At 46.9% G+C, this 8,388-nt stretch overlaps 1 long non-coding RNA gene across 1 annotated transcript; it reads right to left on the bottom strand.

The window, feature by feature from the left end:
* Positions 1-277: 277 nt before the first annotated feature.
* Positions 278-1,830, bottom strand: LOC135578536 (uncharacterized). The gene is made up of 2 exons (XR_010470270.1): positions 1,691-1,830; positions 278-1,590 (listed from the first exon to the last, which is right to left on the bottom strand). It is a non-coding gene; the product is annotated as an uncharacterized LOC135578536 (long non-coding RNA).
* Between the last annotated feature and the right edge of the window lie 6,558 nt (positions 1,831-8,388).

Here is an 8,388-nt window from a genome sequence, read left to right as displayed (position 1 = left end):
TGGAGCTCTCCTTTTTCTCTCCCCGGGGCGTTTGGTAACAGCACTTCGGGGGTTAATTCAGTTTTCCTGTCCCGGGCGTTTAGAGGACTCCTTTCCCTCGCAGCCTGGAGGGCAAATCCGACACGTAAAGGTGCAGGGTTCTGAAACTACCCCACCCTGGGCTGCTGTCACCCCTGAAGTACCAGCTCTGTGTGTCGTCTTCGTTCTGCCTCCTGCCTCCTCCCCGTGTGAAGGGAAGAGGAAGCCGAGGAAACATCTCTCTAGACACAACTCTCTCTTTTAAAGCAAAGACATATACAGATGTTTTTATTTTCTCTCGCGTCTTTGTCACACCGACTGGTTTCCAGCTCGGCAGTAATTTTGGCAGGTGCATCGGCAAGAGTCACCGCGGAGCTCCAACCCCTCTGATTTATTTCTGATGGAAGCGCTGGGTCCCTGCCCGTGTGTCACAGCACGGGTAACAGACGGGACAAAACCCTCCCTGCTCCCTTTCCCCTCCACCGGCAGCACGCTTTCAGCTAAACCTCGCCACGCATCTCTTCCCAGCCAGGAAGGGGGGGAAGAGATGCTCTCGGGGGGGCTTTCCTCTGCGCAGTGCCAAGTTTCCCCAGCTGGTCTGACTTACCGACGAGTCTTTGCACCCCTGAGCCGGGAGTACGCGCATCTGCCTGGTCCCCAGCTGCGAGCCAGATCTTTCCTTTTCCCTCCTGCCTGTGCTGCCTGCCCCCAGGGAGAACCCGCAAGAGCGGTGGGATAAACCCGGCTCCCGATGCTCTGCGGGGAGTTAAGGGTTGGTTATTCCTCGCACTGTTCCTTTATCTTTCTCCCTGCTTCAGTGTCGCCCGGCTGGAGAGAAGCTCGGCACGGCTGATTTCCACCGGCTCGCTGCCACCTTTTTTTTTATTTTCTTTTTTTTTAATTCATTTTTTGGCACTGGCTGGCCTGTGACCGTGGGTCCACTTGCAACCCAGACAGCGCCAGGGCCGGCAGAAGCGCAGCTCCGCGCTCTGGCGGGGCGGGAGCTCCGCGAATGCTGCGGCTGGAGGTGGGGTGGGCTTGTTCCCCGTCGGGAGAAAGGCTCTCCTGTCCCCTGCCCAGGCTGAACTCCTGGCGTCGGTGTTTTCGGAGGGAGAAAGGAGAGGTTAAGGTTGGTATGGGTGTGCCTCGACTTTATAGGGACGTGGGGAAGCGGGGCAGGGGTTGCCCCCGGGGTGAGGGTCGCCTCAGCCCTAGGGACTAGGCGTCTTCCTGGGCGCACCTTGGCGCAGAGGAGGGAGCAGAAGGAAAAGGGAAAAAAAAACCCAGCAGGACATAAAAAACCAAACACATCCCACCCCAAAACAAAGACCAAAAAAAAGATAAAGAAAATAGACACCACTCCCCCTTCCTCGCCTCGCACTTTACGGTTCAACACGGTTCAATTAGTTTTGAGAGGCCGGTGCCCGAAAAGGGAGGGCTGCTGCCTGTCGGATGTTAGCGCAGAGATTTTTCCTCGGTTGATTTGGGAGTCTGTGTCTCGCCTTTTTGCCGTGCTGCGGGGGAGCCGGCTTCTGGCATGGAGCGGTCTCAACCCTCCTCCCGGCAGATCCACTTTTCCGTGCGTGTGAAAGAGAGGAAAGAAACGGTAAGAGGAGAAACCCACCCGCTTCCACCTGCCCCTGGCCCACCCGCAGTGCTGTCTCCCGCCTACCCGTTTTAGCAGAGTTTGTTTTCCTTCAAGCCCGTTTCCCACAGGGGAGAAGCTCACCGAGTGCAACAGGTCGCTTCAGCAGCTCCCGGGCCTTCACGAAACCAATGCCCTTTCCCTTCCTGTGCCCCTCCCGCTGCCACCGTCGCGGCTTTGCCCCGGGACACGCTTTGGAGGGAGATGCGAGGCGTCCCGCCTGTGGGGCGTCACGCGTGGAGTTGCCGAGGGAGCGGGCGCAGAGCCGGCGCCAGGACGCGGTGTGGCCGGTGCCCCCGCGGAGAAGCGGGAGGAGGAGAATAAGCAAGATGAGGATGCTTTGCCCCTGGATATGGTACTGCGGTACCTCTCTGCGCGTCATCTGCTGACCCCCCACACAGAGACACCCCCCGGTCCGGCGCTTTGAAGCCCCAGAGTGTTGTCAGGGAGCTGATCAATTTGAACATCAGCTCTGCATATAAATAGCTATTTTTTTTCAATGCTAAATGAAGGAGCGGGGGAGGAGGGGAGTCTGAGTGCAACTTTTTGGAAGCGAGATAAAAACTTTTTTTGTGGAGGAAGAAAAAGCAAAGATTTTTCAAGAAGCACACGTGTCTCACCTGCTCCTTTAATATTTGTTTGCTAAACTAACTACACTAAAGCAACTAAACAAGCAAAACGGGAAGTAATTGAGAGTTAAAAGTGAGCGCACACTGTGGTACCAATACAGCCCGTCTACTGAGGACTAGTCAGCGTTTGCATGAGCAACCACATGGTACACATTCCCATGCTATAGGTGTCCTACGGAAATATAACAGGTATATTCTGCTTCACCACATACATCTTTCTCAGCCTAGACCCTTTAGGGCTAGGTACTGTCATTGCCATCTCCAGCAACTGAGCTCTTAAAAAGTCCACCTCTATGAATAAAGTGTTTGTCGTGTAAAACTGTGCTTCAGCTTTTTTTGGATTCCTCGGGGAGTAGTCGTATGATTCTCAAATACAAATGTTTGTGAGGAATGTGTCTCTTTTGTAAAGCACAATAAAACCACTAAGCACTTTTGTATTAAAAAAAAAAAAAATCTATCCACTATAAGCATGCCGAGATCTGATTATTTGTTTACTACAACCTAGCAGCTTTTTCTATTGTATATTTCACTTCCTAAACAGAAAAAAAACCCCAAACAAAACAAACAAACAACAACAACAACAACAACAAAAACCCAACAAACCACCTAGTTTTAAGTAATTGGTTGCATTTGCAGATCAGACATACAATTGGAGTATTTTCTGGTCAATTCTGACTGCTCACATGTCCTCAGAGAAAGTTTTTGCACTTGAAATACAGGCAACTATTTTGCCAACAATGTCATATCTGTGGTAGATCGCAGTTTTACTGACCATGCCACCCCAAAATAATTACAAATAGATTTTATTTGATATTTCTTTTCAATTTTTCAGCAATAAAATTGTTCGATGCAATTCAGAGAACTGTATGCTGTCTAGAATTCTTCAGCGTGACCTGTCTGATCAAAGTGTTATTGCTAATATAAATGTCCTGCGAATGGCTTCTTTTCTTTAGGCAAAGCTTCACTGCCTTACACCACACCACCCACCCCTCCATCCACAGATGCAGCTGCACATATCCACCCAACTGCCCATACCCTGAGTACGAAACACAAAGTTATGCTCTAGTGTTAAGTCTCTACATGGAGAGTTTTCCTTGGATTAAGATTTCGAAACTGAGCCCATAATAAGATATGCCATGAAACCTCAAACAACCTTCCTCCCCCAGGGATATTTATCTTACACATTTAATTGCCCAGTAAAATAAATTCTGTATGCGTACACTTATATGAGAAGGATTTTGATCTGGTAATTTAGGTGTATCTCCTGATCTGTAGCAGCTTAGAATGAGTCTGTACTAGCATCCTTAGAAACTGTGGAGACATAGAAACTGTGCCCTGCTACATAATGCCTATTCAGCTGCTAAATATTTACACACAGGCAGGAATGAGCTTTCCTTGTAATGCTATCTCTCAGCTATATATTAGCATTCAAGAAGAAAAACAAATGCAAGTCATTCAAGCACAGGCCAAATCCCTGTTTCTACTAAAGCAAATAACAGAGCTCCACTAACTTGCATGGAGCAGAATGGGGCTCCTTCATGTTACTGTTCATGTCATATTAACACTGTCGTTTTTATAATGACTTCCCTCTCAAAGCACTCGGCATTGTATAATAAGCTTCAACAAACCCTCAAGAGGTACAGTGTTATTAGTTTATCTGCTTTACAGATAAGTAAACTGATGCAAGAGGAAGATAAGGAATTTCCCCAAGGTCTTGCAGCTGGTTTCCTGGAGATCAAGGGAAGGAAAGGAAACCAAGAATTTGGACTGAACTAACCACCAGACTAGTATCCGCTCCTCCTACTGCTGGTGATGATGTGTCCCATAGCCAGGAAAGCAATGTTAAGATGAGCAGCAGGTGATGGGGATGTCTATAAAACAGGTCATTTCCAGTCAGGTGCCTTGTTGTGCTCTTTGATAACTAAACTTGGACACACACATTTGAAACTCTCAGCTTCTCTAACAATACTGTGGAGTTGCATCCGTGCTGACATGATATATTGGAAGTGGAATTTAATTCTTTAGTGCATTAAATAAATCCCTCTAATAATTCTAAGACATGTTTAAGAAACAAGGCCTGGTATTACCCATAGCAGAGTTTAAATAAAATCTACTTTGATATGTCTATGCTAACATTAGAACTCCTGTCTACAAGGCATATATTTTAAAGTGTCAAATAATTACAAAAAGCCGTATTACTGGAAAACAACTGGCGGAGGCTCTGATGTCCGAAACAACATTAATCTGCACAAAAAAAACCTCGGAGTGACTTTTTTTTTTAACAAGAAACTTCCAAAGCTGTAGTCTTTAATCTAGCCCAGCTTGTGAGCAGCTGCAATACATTTAGCCTTTAACATTAGCTCTAGCCATTGTCCTAGCACATGCCTACACCCCATGATACTTCATGGTATTAAAAGCAATGCTGTATGACTAGAGCAACTTGTCACTAAGATATATCACTTGGGGGAGAGTAAAACAAAACAAAACGGCGAACAGCATGGCCATTTTTCCATGGTAGCCTATACTACGGATCTAGTTTGTTTGGCTTAGTTTTGTTTATGTGGTGTTTTATACCAGCATGTGCTGCCTGCCTCCCTGACAACTGTGGAGTAAAACCTTTTTAAGTCAATGAAAGAGTGGGCCATGCATTGGATAATTCGCTACAATCATTCCATATAGCCGTTGAAGGAATATCAACCTGCTATATGTATAATCTAATGGCAGTCAAGAGCTGATTTAATAGCTCTTACACTGTCTCCTCCCTATAGCAAAGGTAAATGAGGGTGAAGTTGGAGGATGTAGGGTATGGCTGATGCGTACCCACATCACAGCCGTCCCGGGGATTTTCACCTTGGTGTCCATTACAGTAGCTACAGACACCACCATGCCAGATTCAGTTTATAAGGACAAACCAACTGGACAGAGATTCAGACGATCATCATCACCACACCCATGAAAGCAAACAGTTACTCGGAGACTAGACAGCAAAGCTCTTATTTTCCAAAGGGTGGTATTAGCATACTGAAGTGAATTTATCTGGGAAATTTGTTTGGAGCGAGACTGAGGTCGTGCTTGCTAGTGCTGTGCAAGAGTGACAAAGCGACACCAGCCTCCCATGGGAATTAGGCCCCCCACACTTAAGCACACATCATCCCTCTTTCAGCAGCACCTCCTTAGGACTGTCCTTGACAGAAGCACAGTGTTATTAGCAGCCAGCAGCCACCAAGCCTGTTTACATCAAGCAAGTTTAAGCGATTGCAAAGTCTCGGTGCCTTTGCTACTGCAATCGGGCCCGGGCTGAGAAACTACTCCCTTAACACCACCCGCTCCGCAGCAGAGCCCTTCCCACTGCCCGGCTTCCCGGGGTGAGAAGCCTGTCCAGAAAGGAGCTATGTAGAAAAAGGCTGAGTCTTAGGTTTCTTTTCCTAAGTATTTGGCGCCCCTTTGTGTCTCCTTTTCGGGAAATTCAGTGGCAGAACAACCTCAGACTTTTCTTCCTTTAACCTAGCACCAGAAACGCCGTGCTTGAGCGTGAGAGAGCTCTGCAAGGACAGTCTGGACAACGCCACCCGCTAACCTGACCCTAAATTGAGCTGTGCGATTTACACCTCCTTAACTACCCTACTTTAGATGCCCGAATTGCCTTCTTTGGCGACCTTATCCAAAATGACTATTGGTCTAATATGCATGAGGTGCAGTTTGGAAAGAGCCTTAAAGAAGTAAAAATAAAGCATTTGATGTATCTTATGGTCTCAAGGTGTCAGATTTACCAGCTGCACCGGCAATCCTGTACTTGTGGGAAATAGATGTCTGTATCTCTGCTTCGCGATTGTGTTCTTCAAAGGTGAAGGCAGAAGCAGGGGAAATTCAACATAAAAATATAGCAAAATCCTAAGAGGAACCACAAATATTTTCTGTGAGGTAGGCAGCATTATTTATCCCACATCTTCAAGATACCTAGGACACAAAGGAATGAAGTGAGTAGCCTAAGGGTACACAGACTGGGTGAGACAGCTGGACAAAGAGGAAGGAAACCCAGCCAGGCAGAGTTCTGGAGAGATTCTCTGTCAGATGTCCTGGTATACATGGGCTCTGCGGAAGTGAGTCTCCTAAGTCTTTGTCCCCTTTCCTGTCTTCCAGCTGTCAGTACTTATTTCAAAACATGTAAGAGATGTGCATGTCTGAGGGGTGCGGTGTTGATTTGGGGCTATTCAGAAAACATGCACACACTCTGCAAAGTGTCACTGGAAAAATATGGTATGCAAATGCAGACAGGCTATCACTTGCCCCAGAATCAGCATCACCTGCTTCACAATTAACCTCACTAACCTGGAACAGGCCCTCCCAACACCTATCTTACCCTTCCCTGCCTTCAGACAGATGGGCCCAGCTGTAGGCAATGTAGGTGTAGGACTGCCCTGTCTATATTTATGGGTGGGTGGTTACCTTGTCTTTGTTTCCCACCTAGGATACTTATTAACTCCTTTCACCAGCTCTTCCACTGCAGCCTCTCTTGTGGCAGGCAAATCTGGCCCCTCAGGCCACATCTTCCCCAAGCTCAAAGGAAGCTGTTCTGTAAAGGCATCTCTCACCTTCTTCCCCTTGATTTCTTGTTCTGTTTCCACCCTTCCCCTCCCCTCACACGTTATCAGGTTGTCCCACCAAAGCTTTTGGTAAGGCATGCTGCTGAGTTTAGCCAGCTTAAAAGTAATCTTGGAGAGAAAAGGGAGTGGGGTGCTTAAATCAGGGGGCTTGTCCTGGATAAGGATACAATATGTCTGCCTTGCTGCTCATCTCCCTGCTGAATACAGGCATGTCTTAACCCCTGCTTGGGTCTTGCAACATGTTACAGGTTGAGTTTCAAAACTTGCGGGTAAGCTACTTAATCTTCTTTTAGACTCTAAGGAACCTGAGCTTTGTTAACAGTTCTGTATTCACATGGAGCTTCTCCAGGAGGAAAACCTTTCCCCCATGTTCTTGGGAATCTTGCTTCTGGCAGCACAAGTGGTGAGAGGAGGGTGTTCGTCTCAATAGGGTGAAGCTCTTTTGCTTCCCTTTATTTTGCATGCTTCTTGCACAGAGGGAAAGTGGTGCTTTTTCCTTCATTTTGGAAAGCCAGCATTGGTTGCAAAAGTCAATGGCTAATTGAGAGGGTGAATGTGGGGTCAAACTCAACCCTGCGATTACATGAAATTGATTTCCAGGGCAGAAAAAAAATGTTTCTGTATTTTTCCTTTATAACAGGGCCCATTAGATAAATAGGGGATCTATCGGACTTGTGAGGGAATGAAGCACAAATACGGCTCCTAAGGGCTGTAAGGCCCAACTGCCTACACTAATGGGTCATGTGTTGACTTGACTTGGTTTACAGGCTGTTGATTGAGCATAAGAATTTAGAGCAGGAACAAAAAATTGTCCCATAAATAGGCTGTCTGCATTTTAAACTAAATTAGCCCCACAGTGAATGGCCTCCACTACTGAATTACAGCATGACTGAGCCTGTGTTGGGGATTGAAAGGGATTCATGTGGCTGGTTAAGCGCAGTATTATTAAGATTATTATTATTGGGGGCTGGACCAGGCCCAATATGAATGCGATTATTCAGGACCTTTCAGCTACAATTATATATGACAGAAGAAGTCTAAGTAGCTGGTGGCAGAGAGTATTTGGCCTTTACGGCCATGTCACCAATACAAGTAGGCAGGGCTTAGGGCACTGATAGACGCGTTATGGTGAAGCTTGTTGTGCTGGTTGAAGATGCTTCCATCTTCAGTTGCTCACTCCAATAAAAGAGCTGGTAGAAGGGAGTTGGTTCCTGAGCCTCAGTTGCTCCAAGAAGCTCAGTACCTCAGGCTATGGTTTCATACCACAGAGTTCAGTGACAATAGCAGCCTTGAGGGACTCACACCCTCTTCTTCAGCCTCCTGTCAACCTTTTGCAGACCTGCTGGACTGATTCAGTTGATCAGAGAAAAAAAAAAAAAGAGGGAGTGGGGGGATTACCCTCTCCTCTGAATTTAAGTGGATCAGTTCTTGATCATAGTCTGGCCCAAGTTCTTCAGTTCATGGAGCTGAAGGTGTAGGATGGGGAAACCAG

Source organism: Columba livia, chromosome 2 (genome assembly GCF_036013475.1).
Source record: "Columba livia isolate bColLiv1 breed racing homer chromosome 2, bColLiv1.pat.W.v2, whole genome shotgun sequence".
NCBI lineage: Eukaryota > Metazoa > Chordata > Aves > Columbiformes > Columbidae > Columba > Columba livia.
This window is presented reverse-complemented; position numbering and strand designations above follow the sequence as displayed.